Here is a 21,180-nt window from a genome sequence, read left to right on the forward strand (position 1 = left end):
TATATATATATGGCTTTTTTGATGGATTTCTTTCACTGTACATCATCGTATTAAAGCTGGGCAAAACATGAGTCAATTTGCAGGAAACATGAAGGAAACAATGAACAAATCACAGATCATTGGGATATGGAGATATCCCAATGATCTGTTATTCCCAACTGGGAATAACTTTATGCTACATTCATGGCTCATCCTACACACTTAACAAGCAGGAGAAAGGGAATGTAAAGAAAAAAAAAAAGAGAATTGTCACTGGGTTTTATAGGCTTCTCACGCTAATGCCGTTCTCAGCAGACCTGGCACAAAGAATTAGATTTGTAAAGCAGACGTGGTCAGTGCGCAGAAACAACCCAACAAAGGGGATAACTCAGAGGAACAAACCCATACAGCATCTACTCTGTTTGCAGCTCCTCTTCAAACTGTTTTATGGTGAGTTTCAGCTCCAAAAGCTACATTTTGGTTCACAAAAAAACAAACAAGGACGAAAGCAACTGTGCATGAATCAAACTGTGCAACAACTTAAAAAAAAAGCCTTGCCAGATAATGTAATGGATGGATTCCATTTAAAAAGCAGCATATTTCTCTTTTCTAGCTTTGGTCACAACCTAAAGCAGAGCTAGAAATGAGATCAGCAAAACACAACTTCAAGTTAATGTTGCTTAATTACTCTGACCTGTGAGTGAGCATCATGTATTTCAGTCAGTTTCTACCACCAAAAAGCCCAGAATGAAGCAGAACCTTGAGTTCCTCGTCTTACTTTAACTCACTGGAGTATCAGTGGTCAACACCACCGAGCTGTGGCTGACACGGTTCCCTTAACTCAGCAGAGGAGTATTTGAGATCAGCACTCTGGCTGCTTGCTCGCTCCAGCTTCTTTTCCCTGTACATTTCTTCTTTCGTGCACCATTTATCATCTCCAGAGTTTACTGTTTATTTACACCACACGGCATAACAACGGAGCGCTGGATGTGAGACATGCAGGATTCCTTCTGTATGGCTGTTAGATCGCTCAGAAACACAAACATGCAGATGGACTGGGAGACCATAAAATCAGTAGAAGATGCAGCATAGAAAGCTTTTGAAACAACACGAATACCTTTGTAATATTTTCAGAGATAAAAGATAAAAGGACACTTTGGTTATGAGGTTTTTTTCTCCTTCGTCAGAGGGCTCATACAAGAAAACTGGATTTTGATACATGTTTTTGTTATTAAAGATAAACATAAATAGGAAGTATATATATTTTTAATACAAACTTGGTGAATGTGTGCACAATTTAAATGAATAAAAAAGTCTGCAGCATGAATCACTTTCACTACAAGAAGAAATATTTGGTAACAATATTATAATTAATGTTTAATGTTAATGTTAATTTGTAATTAAAGAATAAATCATCTACATGTTTATTCATCATTCTGCATTTTGGGGTGTGTGGGATAAGAAATTTTTGAAAAGTTACCACTGATACTAACATTGAGTAATTTTGACCAATCAGAAATCAGTGTGGCAAAAATGCATGTCTGCATGTCTGGTTGCTTAGCAACACATTATTTACACACATTTAAAGGTTCCGGCAACATGAATGCGATAGCTAGATGTGACTGAAAGATAAGCACACAGGGGACTGTGGTGAGATAAATGATAAATAATTACTGCAGGGCTGAGCTGTGGTTGGCTGTGCAGAGCAGCGAGGGAACCTTAGCTCAGCTGAGCCGAGAATCCGAAGAACTAATCTGATTAAATAAAGAGAGAAATCCAGAGTCTCAGGTCTGAGGAGCAAAGCTCGTGTTTTCTGGTTATGGACCATCGTGATTTTCAGGATTGTTTGATTCTCGGGCCGTGAAAAACATTCTTACACTTTTCCTCCGATGCATTCGACTAAACTGCCAGTACCTGATGAGCCAGACTTCAAACGGCTTTGTTTGTTCGGTGAATGTTAAACCTGAATACACATCTTGCGGTTTTCTCAAAGTAACATTGTTCCCAGCCTACTTTCTAAAAAGTACTTTGTGCATGAATAGTTGCCAGCTTGGCTCTATAAGTGCTTTTAATGCTCATTCTAGCAGCTGCCGAACACTTTTCTAATGAGAACAGACTCCCTGCAGCGTTTTCAGGTGCAATAAACCTCATTTTCCAAGGTCATGTCTCTAACGTAAAGCAGTGGGGGGCCTAGTATTTACAGGCAGAAGCACGCCTGGGAAACATTTTCAAAGATGAGGAGCACAAATCTAATGGAAGGGAAGAGAATAAGAGGTGTTCTACTTTTCTAAGCTCACTTCACTTTGTCTCTTCTGTAGAACTTTTCTATGAACTTCTACCATTTCAAACATTCCCTGACAAAAAGACCAGTCTCGCTGTATCACTGCACCACTCCTCCTTTATTCTGGCTCCATATTCCTATATACAGTATTTGTGATTGTCTCTGTCACTCTGACTCTGACCATGGATGTACCAGAAAAGTCGAAACACACCAACTTCTTCAGGTCAAATTGTTGGTTTTGATAAAAAAAACCCACTATTATTTCTCTGTTCATGCTTCTTTGTTCATCCCACCATCTGCTCACTGCTCAGTTTAAAGAAACTGATTTTCACACATAAAACCAGCGGATGCACACGTGCATGTTATTAGACGTGCTTGTTAACTTTGCTTAACTGTCATCATGTTTTCAGTTCCAGTGCCATTGTTTCTCAGTCAAAAACACGTTGCACTCAGATTGGGCATAAAAGGGTCTTGAAGCATTTAAAGCAGCTTTAAATAATTTACATACTTTCTAATATCCAGCAGAGGGCGACTGCTCCAAAACCAAGACTGGTTGTAACGTAGAACCTAAACACTGAGCTATTAGTGTGATCCTCAAGACTGGGTCCTCTAACACAGACCTGGGAGTTTTCTGCACAGCATCTCGGCTGTTCTTAGGACTCCACTGACAAAGACAACAGTACGTACACACACACACACACACACACACACACACACACACACACACACACACACAAACCATTTCTATAGTAGAAGGGTCCAAAAATCAATTCTTCTCTGTGAAGCCTCGCCATCTTTGGAAAATCTGATTATTAAAGGGACACTTAGACTGTACCAGTTAGTAAAAATACTTGCACACAAAAATGTGTGCACTCCATCACACACAGACACACAAAGCTTTTGTATTCAGTTCATGTGACTGTCGTATTGACAGATATCTGCAGCAGCTCTGAATGCCACTGCCTCCTGCCTCATCGACTCAACAGCCCGGACTCGACTGAACTTTGCAGGAAGTTTAGACGGTTTTCTTCACTGTTGACTCTCTGGACTTAATGTCAGCATTTGTTTGTATTATGTAGCCCATTTACCTCTGGGGGCTTAGTGTGCAGCAAGCCAGCTAACACCTGACAGTATCATTTTGGAAAATGGATTGAAGTGTCACTTTGGTACAAATCAGGAAGCAGTCAGCCTTTGGTGTGAATGCCTTTATTTTCCTCCTCTTGGCTCTCGAGCTGCACGGCCGTGCAGTGACACAACGTTTAAATTCACAGCACCAGCTGAGTTGTAATTAAGCTCAAGAGTTTTTTGTGTTTGGAACTTCTGCAGCATCTGAATACTTTATCCTCTAATTATATCTAATGAGCAAATGTACTATAGCATGTATTACAAAGACACATTTTGTTATAATTATCTGTATTGTGGACAGGGTTATGGATTTCTGAGCGAGAGTTATTGAAGCTGCTGGTGCATAATGACTTAATTTGCTCTACAGGCAGTTGAAACCTAAATGGTGTTTTCTGCTGTGCTAGTTTACATAGGAGCCAAGGGCAACTGAAATGCACTCATCCATAAACCAGATGTGGAGCAGGAAGCTTGCTGATGTAGCGTTTGCGAGCTTGTTGCTAGTTCAGAAACTTCAGTTTCCAAAGCTGTGTTGAACTTGTTGTGAGTTTAGCCCTGATGAGTCGAGACGTTTGCACAGTTTGTCCAGTTTGTCTTGTCTGCACACTCTTGGTCTTCTATGTAAAACATTTTTGTTCAAAGGCAGTAGGCCACACTGTAACAGAGTCATGCCTTAGACTGGCCTCACAAGTGGCTTTATTGGTCAACATTAATTAGCAATAATTTGTTGGTCTCCTATACTAATATTTCCCTGTTATAAGCCATTCTGTGCTGTTACACCAACATGAACTAGTATCCACTACTCGATGTGTTCATCTCCCAAGATATATCATATCTTACAGCTGGTCTCCAAATTGGCACTCAGTCATCATAACTTGGGTGAAACCTTACTGTAGACAGAGCACCGCTGCTGATTAATAGCGCCACTTTGGACATTTTTCTGTCTCAAATCACAGTGTGTCCATTCCTCTGTGCCAATATTGCAGAGAGAGACTTTCAAAACAAATGAGAAAGTGAAAACAGGAACTACAGCCAAGCCAGAACGGCCACTGCCAAACAATCAATCCCAGTTCCCCACATATTCCCTTCTGCAGTCCAGGCGCCCGGAGCTTTAGGCTCATTTTCACATTGCAGTAAAATCAGGGCACATATCTGCAGGTTCCACCCCAACAGCCTGCAAGTGTTACAACTCAATCAGAGCTGATCTCCTCTGTAGTCCAGTCCAGTTTTCTACCCCCCTGCCACACACACTCACACACACACACTCAGCTGGACATGTGTCCACCTGCAAAAGTATGGCTGAGATCAAAACAAGCAGCAGATTTTTAAGGTCAGAAGGATTCGCTTTACTGCGGCGCTCTATTCAAAGTCAGTGCTCTGTTGTTTGACTGCCAGAAGCCAGCGTGCCGTCTCTCTCTGGGTGTTTTCTTGTCTTGGCAGGCTTTTGGTGTTTTGTTTGCGTTTATTATTGAAACTTTGAGAGAGCAGATAAATAATAGTTGCAGTCATGTGTATTTCAACATAGTTATGTGTTATTTTTCCTGGCAGGAATATCTCCAATGTTTGCGTTCAATATCGAAATAGTTATTTCTGTGTTATTGTCTGTCAGGTTTGTTTGTGTGTGCCAAATAAACTTTATGCACATAATGATTGTTTGTACATACACTTCATTCCCTTTGCTATTATATACTGAGTGCAGGGAAGTGTATACACAATATGAACACTGGGTTTGTGTATCGATGTATTTCTGTGTGTGTACAAAAATTATTCTCAAACTAAATTCCAATATTTTCACAAATAAAATCATCCTTGGTCAGTGTCACTGGAGACAAACTGAAGCTGCAGTTGTTATACAATGTAATTTCTACTTTCACTCAAAACCATTTAAATATGTTCTGGTTGGAACAGTAGCAGATTTGGAAAAGTATTCCAGGCCCTTCTCTCCTCGGCCCTGTCCATCCAAATTCAGCCCAATTTGGGGTAACCCAGGCCAGATGGAAAGGGAAATCTGTCCAGCATGATGTGAATCAGCCCTAGGGTCTCCTATCATTTTAAAATGCCCAGGAAATCTTCAGAAATAAGCCAAAATCCACAGGTCCAGCAAACATTTAGATCAGATGCCTAAAGGATTTCAAGCAGCAGGGGCTCCAATCAGATTTCCTAATCCCCTATATGAGTGAGCACAGATGGGAGAGTTAATCAGCACTGTCATTATTTTGGGCAATAGTCAGAGTTAATGTTGTCTTTGTGTATCGCAGGGTGGTATCATAGAGGTGCTGAGTCTTCTGGAAAATTTTGAGTATTGCTATTATATTTGCACCATGGACCTTAAAAAGAGTCAATCTTAACTTCTGTGTCAAATTGCTCGTATCACCAGTGATGCCTGTCAACGTGAAACTCGAGTCAAAGTCCCAGAGGCTGACTGGAGTTTATCAATGAAAGAGTACACAAGCCTGAAAGAAACGCATCACATCAGGAGTGTGACCAGAACGATGTTTGTCTTGCGCTGGAACTCATCCCATGGAGTCAAGCCGTCGATGCAAAGTTCTACTGTAACATCCCGAGGCATCCTGAAATGGGCTGTGTGGGCAGACACACAGTTCACTGGAAACTTGATGTTCGGTCACACCAAATACATTTTTACTCACCACTATTCCATTTATCTCCACAACAAAAGGCCTCACCTGGGCAGTGGATTTGAACCCAAGACCTTCCTGCTGAGCAGTAATATTGCTAACCACAGCACTGCTATTCTGCAGCATCCTAGTTGATTCTATTTGTTTATTTAAGCAGAAGGCGTTGGCTTCACACTATCACAAGGACCGGACTCAGATGTCAACCCTTTCTGTAGCTACAACCTGAGGAAATTAGATTTAACATCTATGATTTGAATTGCTGCTGATGAGTAGATACTGCTATTCGTGCATTTATTATTGATGTAAATAGCTTTGTAATTGTTAATTTAAAAGGTCCTGTAGGACGATCATTATCTTTCACTCTCTCACACGGTGGTTGCAAACAGATGACAGTTCGTGTGTCTGCAGATCAATTTTGTTGATTGAACTCACCTCTCATCTTGCAGCAAGTGTGAAGAAATGAATGAGGCTAATTGATGCTGCATTGTGCACTCTGTCGGGGTGTCTGACAGAACCCTGAAACTTTGCTATTTCAGGCAGTCACAGCTCTGATAGAGGGGAGAAAGAAACACTTGTGCATATGTTGTTTTTCAATTCTGGTTTCCTTACTTGTTTTGTACAACTTGTGTTCAGTTGACCTTTTTAGTGTATACATGTCGTGCTTTATTCAAGTTTTCAGATTATCTTGCCAATATACAGTCAAGATTTCCATTAATCGTCCTGGTCACTTTTTCTTACACGTTTGGGTTTCCTTGTGTTTTCATTGGTAGTGTCATCATCTGTGTGGATAGTTCTACTTACATTTTGCTTCTTCTTAGATTTTGGCCTTCATTTCTGGGCTTTCCTACTTCATCATCCAACCATGTATAACTGTAGCTTTGCTTTGAGGCAGAGAGAGCAAAAGCCAAAAATCTTAGTGTCTCGTCCTTACAGAGACCAAGGCCTTCACTGGCCGGAGTATCTCAGTGTATTTTGTGTGAACAGCTTAACAATAAAAGTTTTTCATGAAAGCAGAGTTTGGAACAAAATGTAGAATTAAAAAGATCATTTAAACAAGGTAAACAAGGCCACTTCAATCCAGAAAATCAAAAAGAAGAACTGAGGACATAAGTGATGCAAAGAATCTAAAACACAGGCAGATAACTCAGGAGGAGGATTAAAAGACCCTCTGACACAACTAAAGAGAAAAGAAGGGCTTCGATAAGCTAAAACAAATTAAAACAAAGAAGGCAAGAAAGTAAAACTAGACAAAATTAGACAATTGACTATCAAAATAAAACAGGAAGCTACTAAACAGGGAAACACTTTGCACTGAAGAGGCCAGACCAGGGCCCTATGTTACAAAATAAGTTCAGCATACCCAGAGTATCACTCAGTTATGTAGATTTACTCACCTTAACACTGACAGTATGGATAAACGGTCACTCGAGGCTGGTTATCAGTCCACTACCTTAACCGTCATCCTTAGTAAAGATGCAACACTGTTGTAAAAAGGACAGTTATATTTTTATGTTCTTTGTAGAATGTTAATCACCATTCGATAACATATCTAGAGTAGGCAGCCATCGTTCTCATAGGCATTTTCTAAGGAAGAAGCCTCTTATGATCCATAAAACCCAGGAGAGTGATTAGATGTTAACACAATCACCCATTTCACATGAGCATACAAAGGAAACTTAATAAGAAACTTAACATTGATAATAATTGTAAGAATAATGGGTCTGACCCAGTGTTTTGTGTTTGTTGGTTTATTTATATTGTTGGATTATTGTCATCCTTGGTTTTCTGCTTCTGGTTATTCTTAGTTCCTTGGATTTACGGTTTATGTTATTTTTGCCTTCCCGATGTTCCTCGTCTAGTCCCTCTTGTCTCCGTGTTCCCTTTGTCTCTGCCTCAGTGTCAAGTCCCCGTCTTTGTGAATGTCTCTTGTTTCCTGTTTTATGTTGATAGTCCTGGTTCTGTGTGCAGTGTATCTAGTTTTTCTTCCCCTTGTTTCATTATGTCTGATTAGTCCCAGCTGTGTTTCCCCCCTGTTTCCCATTCCCTCATTACTCCCTCGTATATTTAAGCCCTGTGTTTTCCTTTGCCCTTTGTGTCCTATATTGTCTCTGCTGTATGGGTTCCTTGTGCTATTGTTTAGAGTCTATGATGGGAAATTTCTTTCTTCTATATAATGATCAAATGTTTTAACAATATCATTTTAGTAATAGTAGTATCTTTGTCACGTAGTTATATTCATGTAGGATGTTGCCACAAGTGGGTCTTATGTTTATCACACCTTCACAGTGGGGCCATTGTATGTGGGTTGATGACATCCAGGCGCTGCGTGTAAGGGAGGTGACGGTTAGTCGTAACTCTCGTGTGGGGGGGAAGGGTCCGAGGATGAGCTGAACTAGGAGGTATAGAGCTACGTGATGTGCTGTGGAAGTTTCTTTGTATGTGAGCTTTGCCAGGTCATTTAAAAGACATGAGCGGGCGGCGGCCATCTTTAGAAACCATTTTGGTGTGTGACCAAGTGTTTGCAATTTATTTAAAATTTCCACGGCAGTTCCTAGCTTCTCAGTTCCAACTGAAAACTCTCAATAATAATCAGGAGACATTCCAACATGGTGGTCTTCAAAATCAGATGACATATGTTTAATTTTATTTATTTATTTTTTAGTTGTTTAATGATCATCTCAAACACAGGGGGTAGAATAATGCACACAGAGGGAGTAATGAGACTGACATAATTAAAATATTTAAAGAAAGACAGGAGTCTGAAGTTTTCATTTTTCTTTCTACATGATCACTTTAAATAATAACAACCAGCTGCAGGAGAGAAAAAATTAGAGTGCAAAAACACACTGCCAAACACTAAAAAGGAGAGCCACAAATGGTGAGAAAAGAAAGGCATAATGACTGGAAACAAGAGAACAACAGCCCAACCATGTGTCTGTCTGAATGACAGATAAAAGAAAAGTGAGTGACAGCGAGAGAAACAGAAGGACAGAGATGGGAACTCATGCAGGTGTTGAACTAAAGCAAATTAAAAGATGACAGGCTCATTTCAGCTGCCTGTCTGTGTGCCAGCGAGATGACTGTTTGGTTTCATTTCCATTTCAACATGTCACTCTGCTGGAGGACCTAATGGAGGGTGGCCATCTCTCCATCTGTAAGATATCGTCTGTAACAAGCTCTGCATATGTTTTCATGGGAAGTAATAATTCTAATACTAAATTAATACTAAAACGTGATTAGTAGCAAATACAAATTTGCGAAAGATGTCACACAGCTTAATTTTTCAATGTTCACTGAGCCCTAACCTGCCTCTCTCAGCTTACCTAACCCTGAACTAGTGGGCACCTGACCAAACCTGAGTTATAGTGTCCCGCTTGATTTGCGCTCTTCCTCGTCTCCTTTCATGTGGATTCTGTTCCTCCATCCTGTGGCAGATGGACACCAGGTAAATTGATAAAAATATCTTTGCAACACTTCACAGTGTAATAAAGTGGGAAAACTAATTTAGTTAGTCTCATGAAAGTGGCCACTTTCTCATTACTTTCATATATTGTTTTAGTAAGTATCCAAAACATAACAGTTTCATTTATATATTTTTTCAAGGGATCTTAATCTGTTTTCACTCTTGTATGCTTTTCATACAAGTTTCACACAAGACAGACACAAACTTTATACGATTTATATATATCTTTTCCATGTGGGTGTCACGGCCTGGAGGTTCAGCTGGTCGCTGATCAGCTGTCTCTCCCTCTTTCTCTCTAGTCCTCTCTCTCTCCAGGGCTGAACTCATTATGGGTTCACGCCCTTGGCCCACGCCCTCGAGGAAGAAACACCTGTGCCTCATCAGTGTGGATGGTATTTAAGACAGGAAGCAACGGCTGTTCTTCGCTGGATCGTTGTGAGAATCGCGTCAGTGAAAGTCGAGCGTCCCAGCAAGTATTTTTCCCGTGCAGTGTGTGTTTAGAATCTAACAAGCGTTTCTTTGTGCACAGATTCCCTGGACTGTTTCCCTGGTGTGCGAGTGGATTCGTGTTTGGATTGTGTGGAGAGAGACGAGCGTGTTCCCCTGGATTTTCCCCGGAGCCCTGCCCCCCTCACCTTTTGTACATAGCACTGCCCCGCATCTGTGTATATACACTCATTGGACATTGTTCTTTAATAAATTCTCTTGTGTACATCATCCCCGGAGTCCAGCGCTTGAGTCCACCTTGTACTTCATGACAGTGGGATGACTCAAGTCTGACCACTACATTTACTTGCTCATACAGCTTAAGTGCATTATCATGGTTTTTTTTTTTTGGGGGGGGGGGTTGTCTCCAACAACATACCTGACAATTACAAGTAGTGATGAGATTAGTGGAGTGTTACAAATATGTAACACATATTTGTAATAGATCCCAAGCAAATGTAATCTGGGAGAAAATACACTTCCCTCTAAAATAACTGAGAATGTACTGTGACTGTGTGGCATTATGTGCATTTTTTTGAGACACATTTGTTCTTAATGACAGTTTCTGTGTCCCACCATCTCCTTGTAGTAGCTGCAACAGTGAGGTGTTGCAGATGAAGCTGCACAAGTGAGCACACAGATGCAGAGGACAACAATCAGATCGATCAGTATTCTCACAGCAAGTCTGTATATCAGCATAAGTGGTATAAATACAGCCTTTCTTTCCTTGCTCTTATCTCTACCACTGAGACCCCCCCGCCCCCCCACCCTTCTGTCCCCTTAATCAAATTGATCGCCCTGCAGACCCTCTACAAACAGCACTCTTATTTTCTGTCTGTGTTTTTCTCTCCCTCTTCTCCATCATTGCTGGAGACGCCCACACAGTTTAATAATCAAAGTGTCTTTTTCTGCATTTTGTTGTTCATGAGAGTCAGAGAAAACAACTCTCCAGCTACTGCGAACTGAACCACTGGGTCACTCCAGCTGTGAGACACTGAAATTACTGATGACATTTCAAGTGTTTTACTGCAAAGAGACGTCTTAGCAATGAGTCAGAATCCCCCCATTTCTGTCCATAATCGATGCATCTTCTACAAACTAAATGCAATTTCCCTTTGCTGCTACCACCTCAGTATTATGCTCTTTAACTGTCTTTTCATCGTGGAATATTATCCTCTTTACCGGACACCCTGTAGATGGGTTTTATTTCTCGCTGTTACAGGACATGTAGGTCAAGTGCTCCAAAAGCTGTTCAGCTCCACAGGGACTTGATTCGGCTTGGGGATAAGAAAGTGATGATTAAAGGCTGCAGCAGGTTTAATCCTTTGATTGGAGGTTTGACCATGTGGATGAGATCCACATGATTCCCACAGGACCAATAATCACTGAGTAAAGAACTCCTCGGGGCCTTTTAAAGAGATCAATCTTGATAGTTAAACCGCAGCTGATTGGAGGACTAGTCTATCAGTCGCACTGAGCTCATCTGAGGTCGTTATTTCACAGATTTTGTTCCACAACCTTTAAGACCACAACAGTCAGCAATAGTCACAGGGTTTAGAGCAGCGATGTCAAACTCATTTTACATGGCGGGCTGGACCAGTGAGAGTCCGCCTTTTCTGTCAGTGTAAAGAAGTTCTACATTAAACTGTTTTTCTACACGATAAAGAAAAAGCTGCTGTGACAAAGACAGAAATCTGTCAGCACGACTCTTTGGGCTTTTTTTTAACTGTATTCATCTAATGAATCTAACCAGGGGTCAGTGTTCAAGGCAAGTCGTTTGCTGTTTGGATGGTGCCTCTTCTCTAAATTGTCTTTGCAAAAAATAAATAATTAAATAATTAATTATTATTATATCTCTGTGCACCATCGCCAACAACGCCTCAGTTTCTAAAACACCTGCACTGGAGCTGTGAGTGACGACTGACAGCTTTATCCTTTCTGAAGACCTGTGACGTGACACTGTGACACATATGAACTCTGATGGAGGAGGAATCTACAAATGCAAGGTTTCGTCTGATTTGCTCCATTCTAACTGCATTGTTGACATTTTACCCAGTTTAGTTTCCATAATTATGACATGTTTGTGAGCACAAACCGCTGAGGTCAAACTATATCAATAATATTGTCTTGCATTCAGCACTAATTTGCTGTGTTTCACATCGTTAGGCAGTAGTCACATACCTGTTAAAATGCTAAGGGTTCAAGTGTCATTCTAAAAGGAGCCCATGTTGATGCTGTTTCAGCCGAAGATGTGCAGTAAATATTCATTTAATCTCTAATTTTGTTACAGCTGAATAAGCTTTATAATCAACCCTCTGCCTGTTGAATCAATCACCTGGTAACAGGCTAAAAACATAGAATTTCACCAGTTTACCCCCCAATTTTATTTTCATATTGTCTTATGAAATTCATAATCCTAGTTTGTTTACAGTGTTTGGAATTACATGGAAGATTGGCCAAACAGTGAGACAACCAAAACATGGGTACAAACGGCAGAAATGAGCTTCCTCTGAAGGGTGGCTGGCCTCTCCCTTAGAGATAGGGTGAGAAGTTCGGCCATCCGGGAGGGGCTCAGAGTAGAGCCGCTGCTGCTCCACATCCAAAGGAGCCAGCTGAGGTGGTTCGGGCATCTGACAAGGATGCCCCCTGGGCGCCTCCTGGGTGAGGTGTTCCGGGCATGTCCCACCGGGAGGAGGCCCCGGGGCAGACCCAGGACACGCTGGAGAGATTATATCTCTCGGCTGGCCTGGGAACGCCTTGGTGTTCCTCTGGACAAGCTGAAGGAGGTGGCTGTGGAGAGCGAGCTCTGGGCTTCTCTGCTTAGGCTGCTGCCCCCGTGACCCGGCCTCGGATAAAGCGGATGAAGATGGATGGATGGATGGATGGATGGGTTTTAATCTAATTGCAGAGAACAGCAATTTTGATTTTGACAACACTGAAAGCAGCCAGGATCTGTAATACTGTTATTTATAGATAAAGAATAGAAAGAAAGAAATGGCATCAACTGGAATAGTGGAGCTGAATTAAGCTTACAGGCTACAGAAAGAGTAAAACTTGTTGGGGGTGGAACTTGGCGATACCCTTAGCCGTGCAAAGGTTGTCTAGAGCAGCGCTCTCCAACCTTTTTTGCGCCACGGACCGGTTTATGCCCGACAATATTTTCATGGACCGGCCTTTAAGGTGTCGCGGATAAATACAACAAAATAAAACTAGTACCGGTACGGGGAAAAAAAAGAAAATTTATTCGTAACACACGTGAAAAGACCCAGGAAAACCGAGTAAACGATAAAAACGATAACAAAATAACGCTGAAAACCGATAAAAACTATACATTTCACACCTGAGCCTCAACTCAACAGTACCAAACGACTCACGGACCGGTACCGGCCCGAGGCCCGGGGGTTGGGGACCGCTGGTCTAGAAGGCTCAAAGATATTTTTCTATTATTCCTGTTACCCCTGTATTGCCCGGTGCCTTTAGCCTCTCTCTTTGTGTCTGTACACTTGTGTTTTTAGTTTCCTTTACATTTTCCTTGGATTTTTTGCTAACTTGCTGGTTTTCAGGATGTAACATTGTTGGACTTGCTTATTTGCACAAGTTTCTTTTGTTCGAGCAAATGTCCCTCTTAGCTAGTCTTAGCGCCACCTTCAGATTTATGAAGTTATCATCTTGTTTCCTAACCCACCCGCGTGTCCTTTGATTGGGTTACCTCTCTAAACTCCATTACATGACACAGGACTGGAGTGACAAAACCTTCTAGCAGATGGTGACCAAGAGAAGAACTGTTGATATCATCAAACCTGGCACTTTTACTGGTTCCCACGGCTGTTAACCAAGACCGCGTTCATCCCCAAACCTTAACCTCAAGTTACTGTCAGATGTCTGTATGGATGAATATCTCTCAGTCCTGATAGTGTTATTGTATAGCCAAACAAAATATGTTTCCCAAGTTTGAGTCATCGTTTTCAAAAGCCCCCGCTTCAGTCCACACTGCGACGCAAAAACAGCGTTTTCAAATGTATCCACTTTGGAGAGCGTCTTCAAAAAGCTCAGTTTTCCTTGAACAAAACCGCCATCTCAGTGTGGACATGACCTGAGACAGAGACAGCAGGAACATGGAGCACAGGAACAGAAGCCAAGAGTCTAGAAATGATAAATAATCAACTCAGAGATGATATAATAATTCCAAAAAACCCAGAACTGTGACAGTTTCCACAAGTCAGGTGATCCATCAGTTTTCTAGTTGCTATTCCACACTATCTTCTTAGTTAATATTCTTTGTGTCTACTTTCAAAGTTTGTATTTTCTTTTGCTTTCCTCCTGTTCCTACTCTTGTTCCTGTTGTGCATGACCTTCTTGGACTTTGCCCTTTGCCTGCCCTTTTCTTGCTTTTTCTCTGTGTGGCCTGAACGTGTTTTATTTAAAGATTCAGCTTTTAGACTTTTACTCCCCCCCCTCCGTTTGGTCCTGTGCTCCTGTTAACTACTACAACCCCCAGAGGCAAACAATGTATCTTTGACCAAATCAGTGTTTGGTGCAGTACACAAACTGGAGTGATAAGTGATGAGTGTACTTCGGATCCAAGGACAATAAACACAAGACTTGGAAATTGTTTGTTTGCTCTCACAGAGACATTAGTAAATGCAACAATAGTCACGGTTCAGTCCGAGCGCACACATGATCAGGCTGTGGCAGAAGTTGGGCAATGATTCTAACTTTCAGTTCTTCTCTGTTTGGGCCTCAAAGTGAAGGTGTGTGTCAGACACTTAGAGGAAACAACAATGTCTAATTACAACTGATTGAATGTGATGAGTGCAATTTGGAATAACATCGCCCACACACATAACTGCAGTTAAATTCAGTTTAAATTGGGATGGCTGCTTCACTCATAATCCTTCAAATGAAATTAAAACCACTGATTAAGTTTTCACCACAGCGGAAGGTCTAAGTGTTGCTCTTTGTCTTTTGAATGGCTGCCTTACGTTCCTGAACAAAACCCTTCAAAACTCACTTTGTCCGTGTGTCATGCCTGAACAGGAGAGTGCCAGGTAGAGAAACGAGGCAGCGTACGTGCTACAGCAGAAGCGTTTCTTGGCTCTCCTTTCATGAAAGCTCTTGATCCTCTTTTCAGCGGTAGGCCGGGGAGCTTTAGACGGTTGCTCTATTTTAGCAATGACAGACAAAGTGTTGGAAGTGCAGCCAAACATCCCCCAGCTGTCACATCGATGCACAGATGATGGCCTTGTTTTCTGCTCCCATGTGGTTCGCAGAAAGCTGACACATGCTCGTCTCTCCCCGTCGTTTCTTTTCTCGCCCCCCCTCGTCGTCTTCTCCTGTATTCTTATTGCAGCCGTTCATGTCACTTCGCTCCTCTTAGCTTTGAGATGAAAAGTTACGCATTACCAGTAAATAAGAGCAATTTTTTTAACATTTAGGTTTGAAATGTTTCCTTTTTGGTAATGGCAACTTGCATAAGCAGGCAGTGGTTCCTGACTCTTATTCTCTCTGGGGAGGGAACTAAATATGCACAGGATGACCAGGTGTCATTGTCACTGTCTTGTTTCTCCTTGAAGCAGCATCGTAGCCCAGTCACGCTGCAACCTATGAATGAATCTTTGCTTAAAGCAGTAGTTCCCAAACTTTTTTTTGCTAGGCACCCCCCCCCCCCCGGGTGCACACGCAGGCACAAACACATCCTCCACACGCGCCCATATTTTGCTCCATTGCGTTTATTTCACACCTCAAACATTTAGTAAACAATTAAGCAAATACAAGTAAACTGCAATAAATTACAGGTAGTAAGAAAATAAACTACTAACTCTTTCACGCTGCGTCCACACCTACACGGGTATTTTTGAACACGCAGCTGTTTCGTCCACGTAAACGACGTTTCGAATCACCGAAAACTGAGATTTTTTAAAACTCCTTTTTTGTGTTTACGTGTGGACGAGGAATACAGAGTTCGTCACGCAACGTCAAAGGTATGGGTCTTAATTCACGTCACGCTGTGGCGACGTTATTGTTTACATGAGATGAATTGCAGAATGATAGAGACGAAATACTGTTAATCTGACTGTCTGCAGGTTTTACACGCAGTTACTGTCCCTCCATTTAGAAAGGCAGAGGCGTCACAGTGTGATTATTTTACTGTAGTTGTTTTTTTCCTGTGTAATAATGTTCAACATTGCTGTCAATACATTTTTCAAAAAATGCCTCTCTGTGCAAAATGGGTTTAAAAACATAATCAGCTGTGAGATCCTGTTTGTCCGTGATTTGAACCGGGGGAACAAATCGTGTCAGGATCAGCCTGATGTCATTTGTATCCCGCTGTAACTTTACTGTATAAAGAGCAAACATCTCCAACATGTCAGGAGCAGTTAGTCATTACAACAAGTGTTTGCGAACTAAAAATCAAGAATGTGGGATCCTGTTTGTGATTTGAAGAGCCCAGCGCTGCTCCCGACACAGGGAAAACCAACCCTGCAGGGAGACCTACCTCGGCACTTGTGCAGGTGAAACCAAAGGGAAGATTTGCTTCACCATATTTTCTCGTCTTTGGCTCAGAATGAAGTTGGTTTGGAAACGTATTCAGCGATGCTTCATCTCCTGCTTTGCGTCTGTGTGGGCACCCCGTGATAGCGGTGTCCAAGCGTTGTGTTTTTTTTGTTTTTTTTCCCCTTTTCGGGCGGGCCCCACACTTTGATGAGGTCTGGCTTAAAGGATGAATGCATAGCAGCTGGGATTCTTAGTGAACACAGTGGAGAAGAGACACACAACTGCAAACATAACCACAAGCTGTGATGCATATCTCAATCTGCAGCACTCCTACATCACCGGCAGTCATATGTGGTCTTTAAGATTTACAGAATACACACGGGTGATCACACCCACAAACTACACCCTTTTTGGCTCCTACCTCAAAGCACACTGTGTTCTGTTGATCTTATGTGCTGCACAATAATGTTTAATATTTAGTATTTACTGTCATATTCCCATATATCATTGTGATGTTGTTTATTCTATTACTCTTGTTCTCTTCTGCTTGTTTTCTTTTTTCTTTCTCAACAGGTGATCCAGGTGATTGATATATGCATTTTTTTTCCTTTCTTTTTTTTTTAAAAAAAAAGAAAAGAAAAAAAAGACAATGGAAAATGCAAAAATACAAAATAATACAAAATATGCAGAAAAAAAAAGATTTACAGAATCAATATATAATTTTACATCATACATTTATACACTCAAGCTAATGAGGCCCAAGAAAGTCTACCTGCAACCCAGAACATGCACTCTCCAAAAAAATACAAAACAAACAAAAACACAGCTGCTACCGCCCACAAGAAAAAGACAGATACAATAAGAGTTCTGTAAGCTGATGGATCATTTTAAAGAATATAAAGTGATTCTGTTTGTCAAGTCACCAACACACTACTAACGCGAGTATATGTCAATTCTAAATGCGAAGTAAAACCATTAAGTAGCCTTCTTGTCATGGTCCTGGGTCTGTGACCCAGTGTTTTGGTTTTGTATTATTATTTTTTACTAGTCTGTGGTTTCTTCTTGGTTCATGTTTACTAGTGTTTTGGTTCCTGTTCTATATTTCTTGTTCTTAGGTTTTGGTTCCTGTGCTTCTCGTGTTACTCTGTGCTCCCTCTGTTTAGTGTCTAGTCATCCCTGCTCGTGTGTTCCCTCTGTTCTCGGTCAGTATCTTGTCTCTGTCTGTGTACTTCCTGTTTTACTTTGAAGGTCCTTGTCTGATGTCAGTGTATTCTGTTTGCATCCTCCCTGTCTCATCATGCTTATTAGGTTCAGCTGTGTCTCCCTCCTGTGTGCAATTTCCTTATTTCCCTTTGTGTATATTAGTGCGTGTTCTCCAGTGCTCCTGCGTTTCAGGGTTTTTTTTGGTTTTTTTAAACGTTGTACAGCACTTTGGTCAACTCTGTTGCAATTAAATGTGGTTTATAAATAAATGAAAACCAAACAAACAGTTTCTGGTTTGTTTTGTTTGTTGCTCTTAGTTCTGTTCTGGCCATCTCTGCTTCTGTTTGTGTATTCACCTTTTGGAATAAAGCTCACTCACATCACAGCCTGTGCCTGCCTCTCTCACAAACTCCACACGTCTGCCGTTGCAGCCGTGACACTTGTGTTATCTTTTTTTGTTGCCTGTCCCATTCGGTACTTCAGACAATAATGCTGATTGCTAAAGGCCAAGAAAGATGCCCCCAGAGCGCGAGACCCCAACGAGGATCACCTGAAGGGCACCGCACCATCCTCCTGAGGGAGGCCCATGAAGGCGGGCGTCCCTTGGGAGATGGCTTATGTTGTGCCTCATTTCTCTCCTGGCTCCGCTCACGTCTATCCCTCTGAGGAAGCGGAAGTCACTGGGAAACGTTGGGGACGCTCAGCCAGACCAGCAGGAGCAAACAAACTTAACTAGCTCTCCCAGTTTACGGGCAAATTACAATTCTCAAGCTCAAGTTTTTTTTAACTGAGCAGAGATTCTTTTAAATGATATTTCACCATCTTATTGGATTTTAAGACTAAAATGGGAGCCCCCTTGTCTTTGCACCTGTTTCTTCCTGTGTGGCCTGAATGAGGCATCAGGTGAACTGTGTGGATTAGCTGTTCTCCAAGCCTCTAATACAGGGGTGTAAAACTCAAATACACAGTGGGCCAAAATTCAAAACTGGAACAAAGTCGCGGGCTAACGTTAATATTTATTGAAATATATTTATTCCTCCAGATATAAGAATGAACCTTTTCTTATGGACTCAAACACATTTTGCTGAAAAACTGAATATGGAACAAGCAAAGCTTAATACTAAACAATATATATATTAGCTGTATAATACCAGTAGGCCAGCTCTAATAGTAATTTGGTATGGCTTCGCGGGCCAAATGTAATTAGGCTGCGGGCCAAATTTGGCCCGCGGGCCAGAGTTTGACACCTATGCTCTAATACAACAGACTGTGAGAGAGGAACAGGAGACTGAGAGAAGGTGCTGCCTGCTGGAGAAGAGTCGGTGGACAAAAGAGGAACCTCGTTTGTGCTGGTCTGAGAGCATGGAGTGGGGCCAGGGGAGATGGGGATTGATGAAGTGCCAATTAGGCCTGATTGGCCCGTGATCAGACGGTTTGGGAGGCGGCGAGCCTGCCTCCAGATTGAAACATGCACCCGATGCTGACACTAGGCAGTGTGTTTAAGACCTCTTTAAATTAAGAGCAGTGCACCACAGAAATGTGGTTGAAGAAGCAATAAATACGGGGATATATCCAACAGGCATGATGAGGGAGGCCCTCAGGCTCTCCGGCTTCATTAAACTGGCAACAACAACAAAGTGAGTAAGAGCGCAATTGGCGCAAAACAGACCATTGGATGGCCAGGAACATGGACATCATACATGAACATTATGAAAACACTATTGAGGTTTTAAACAGTGTAAAGAAAATTCCTCCAAAGGAACTGGAGGAGAAGAGGGAATCACAGATGGAAGATACCCGCACCCTGCCTCAATTGGGGTTTCACTCAGGTTTTAGAGCGAGTTTGGGAGAGGAAGGGGGAGGATAATGGGGATGGACAGGCCGGCTCATCTTGGGAAAACTGTTAGATCCAGTGTGGCTGTAGATCTGGATGCAGCGATTGAAAACTTACCTGCCTCCTCTTCTTCTTTCTGTATGTTCTGGGACGGCTGCGGGCCAGTGTTCATACTGTCATTATATTAATGCTGCTATCCTGTATATATCTTACTTACTATTGTTTGAATACTTTGCGATTGTTTTATTGTACTTTTTATATTTTACATTTATATTTATTATTGAATCTTGCACCAAGGGAGTGGCACTCCAATTTTGTTGTACTCTGTACAATGACAATAAAGGCTATTCTATTCTATTCTATTCTAAATAAAGGGCATCTGTAAATGTTACTTATGTAATTGTCAAATAATTAAATGTCTTTTTTAATATTTAGGAGGAGTGAATCACCTGATTCCTGCTAAGTATCGCCTCGTTATTTAAGAATTAGTCCAAAACTAGATTTGTTTTTCTTAACAAAGAAGATATAAAACTAAAGTGTTAGCAGTACTGCAGGTGGAACAATCTTTGCTAATGGAAAGCTAAACCAGAGCTAAAGGAGCATGAATACTGGACTTTCGGTGGTGCAGTGTTTCTTCTCAGAAACTTGCACAATTGTTTGGTTAAGTAAATGAATGATTAAAACTTCCAAGGTGACACAGACAAAGCCACTTCAACCACATGGAGGTAACTTCACCGCTGTTAAGGATTACGTTTAAATCAAACCCAGGCAGTCAGCTCGGATAAATCACCACTTTGTAGCATCTGAAGACTGAAGCTGAGCCGAGGCCAAAGAAGTTCAGGCTCACCAGAGACCAGGATTTCCCAGCAGGTGTTAAAATTCAAGCCGGAAGCTTTGTGTTGAAAAGCTTTTATTACAAGAGCTTTAAGCTACTGCTGTCACTGCTACACACAGTGAACGCAGCTGGAGAGAGAGGGCGCATGAACACTGGATCCATCTTTAAAGCGTTGACTTCTTTTTCATGTTTTTCTTTAAAGTATGAGGTTTGTATTTACACATTCCCAGCATCACTGATGTCTTATGGCTCCAAACAGAGACGCCTCGCATGCTCTACTTTATTTATTTTGAAGGATATTTGACAGTAAAGTGGTTTCATTTCATCAAAAGCAGCGAGCTTGTTTTTGAATTACTAATTCAGAAAATGTTGCTTTAAAAAAAGAACCAATTGGTATCTGCATAGTAAGGCTACATGAAGTAATTTCTTTTAGGTTATTTCATAGGCAAAAAAATGCTGTACTTATTAATATACATTGATGTGTGTAATTACATCTTCCAACAAACTTGGAATTATACCATTTAAAATACACAGGGGCAGGTACCAGCTTGTGGAGGCATGTCCAGAGGAGGCCTATCAGCGCTCTAAAGACCTATTAAAAGGAAGCTAGCTGAGCACTGGGAGGCGAGAGGCCCCAGGTGGAAAAGGAGGGACCCGCTGCCCCCCAGGAGTGCGACGGTCAGCTTGACATGGCGACCCAGTCCTGACAGCAGGAACAGTAGGAGATAACGCATGTGGCTGACAGCAGAGCAGAGGCATACCTCTGTCTGTATTTGTGAGTAGTATCTCCACTGTCGTTTACCGGGTGCAGCCGTGTTGGGAAAGTTTTGCCATGGCTACAAGCCA

This window comes from Haplochromis burtoni, unplaced genomic scaffold (genome assembly GCF_018398535.1).
Source record: "Haplochromis burtoni strain Fernald_Lab_line unplaced genomic scaffold, NCSU_Asbu1 Contig_123, whole genome shotgun sequence".
Classification (NCBI taxonomy): Eukaryota; Metazoa; Chordata; class Actinopteri; order Cichliformes; family Cichlidae; genus Haplochromis; species Haplochromis burtoni.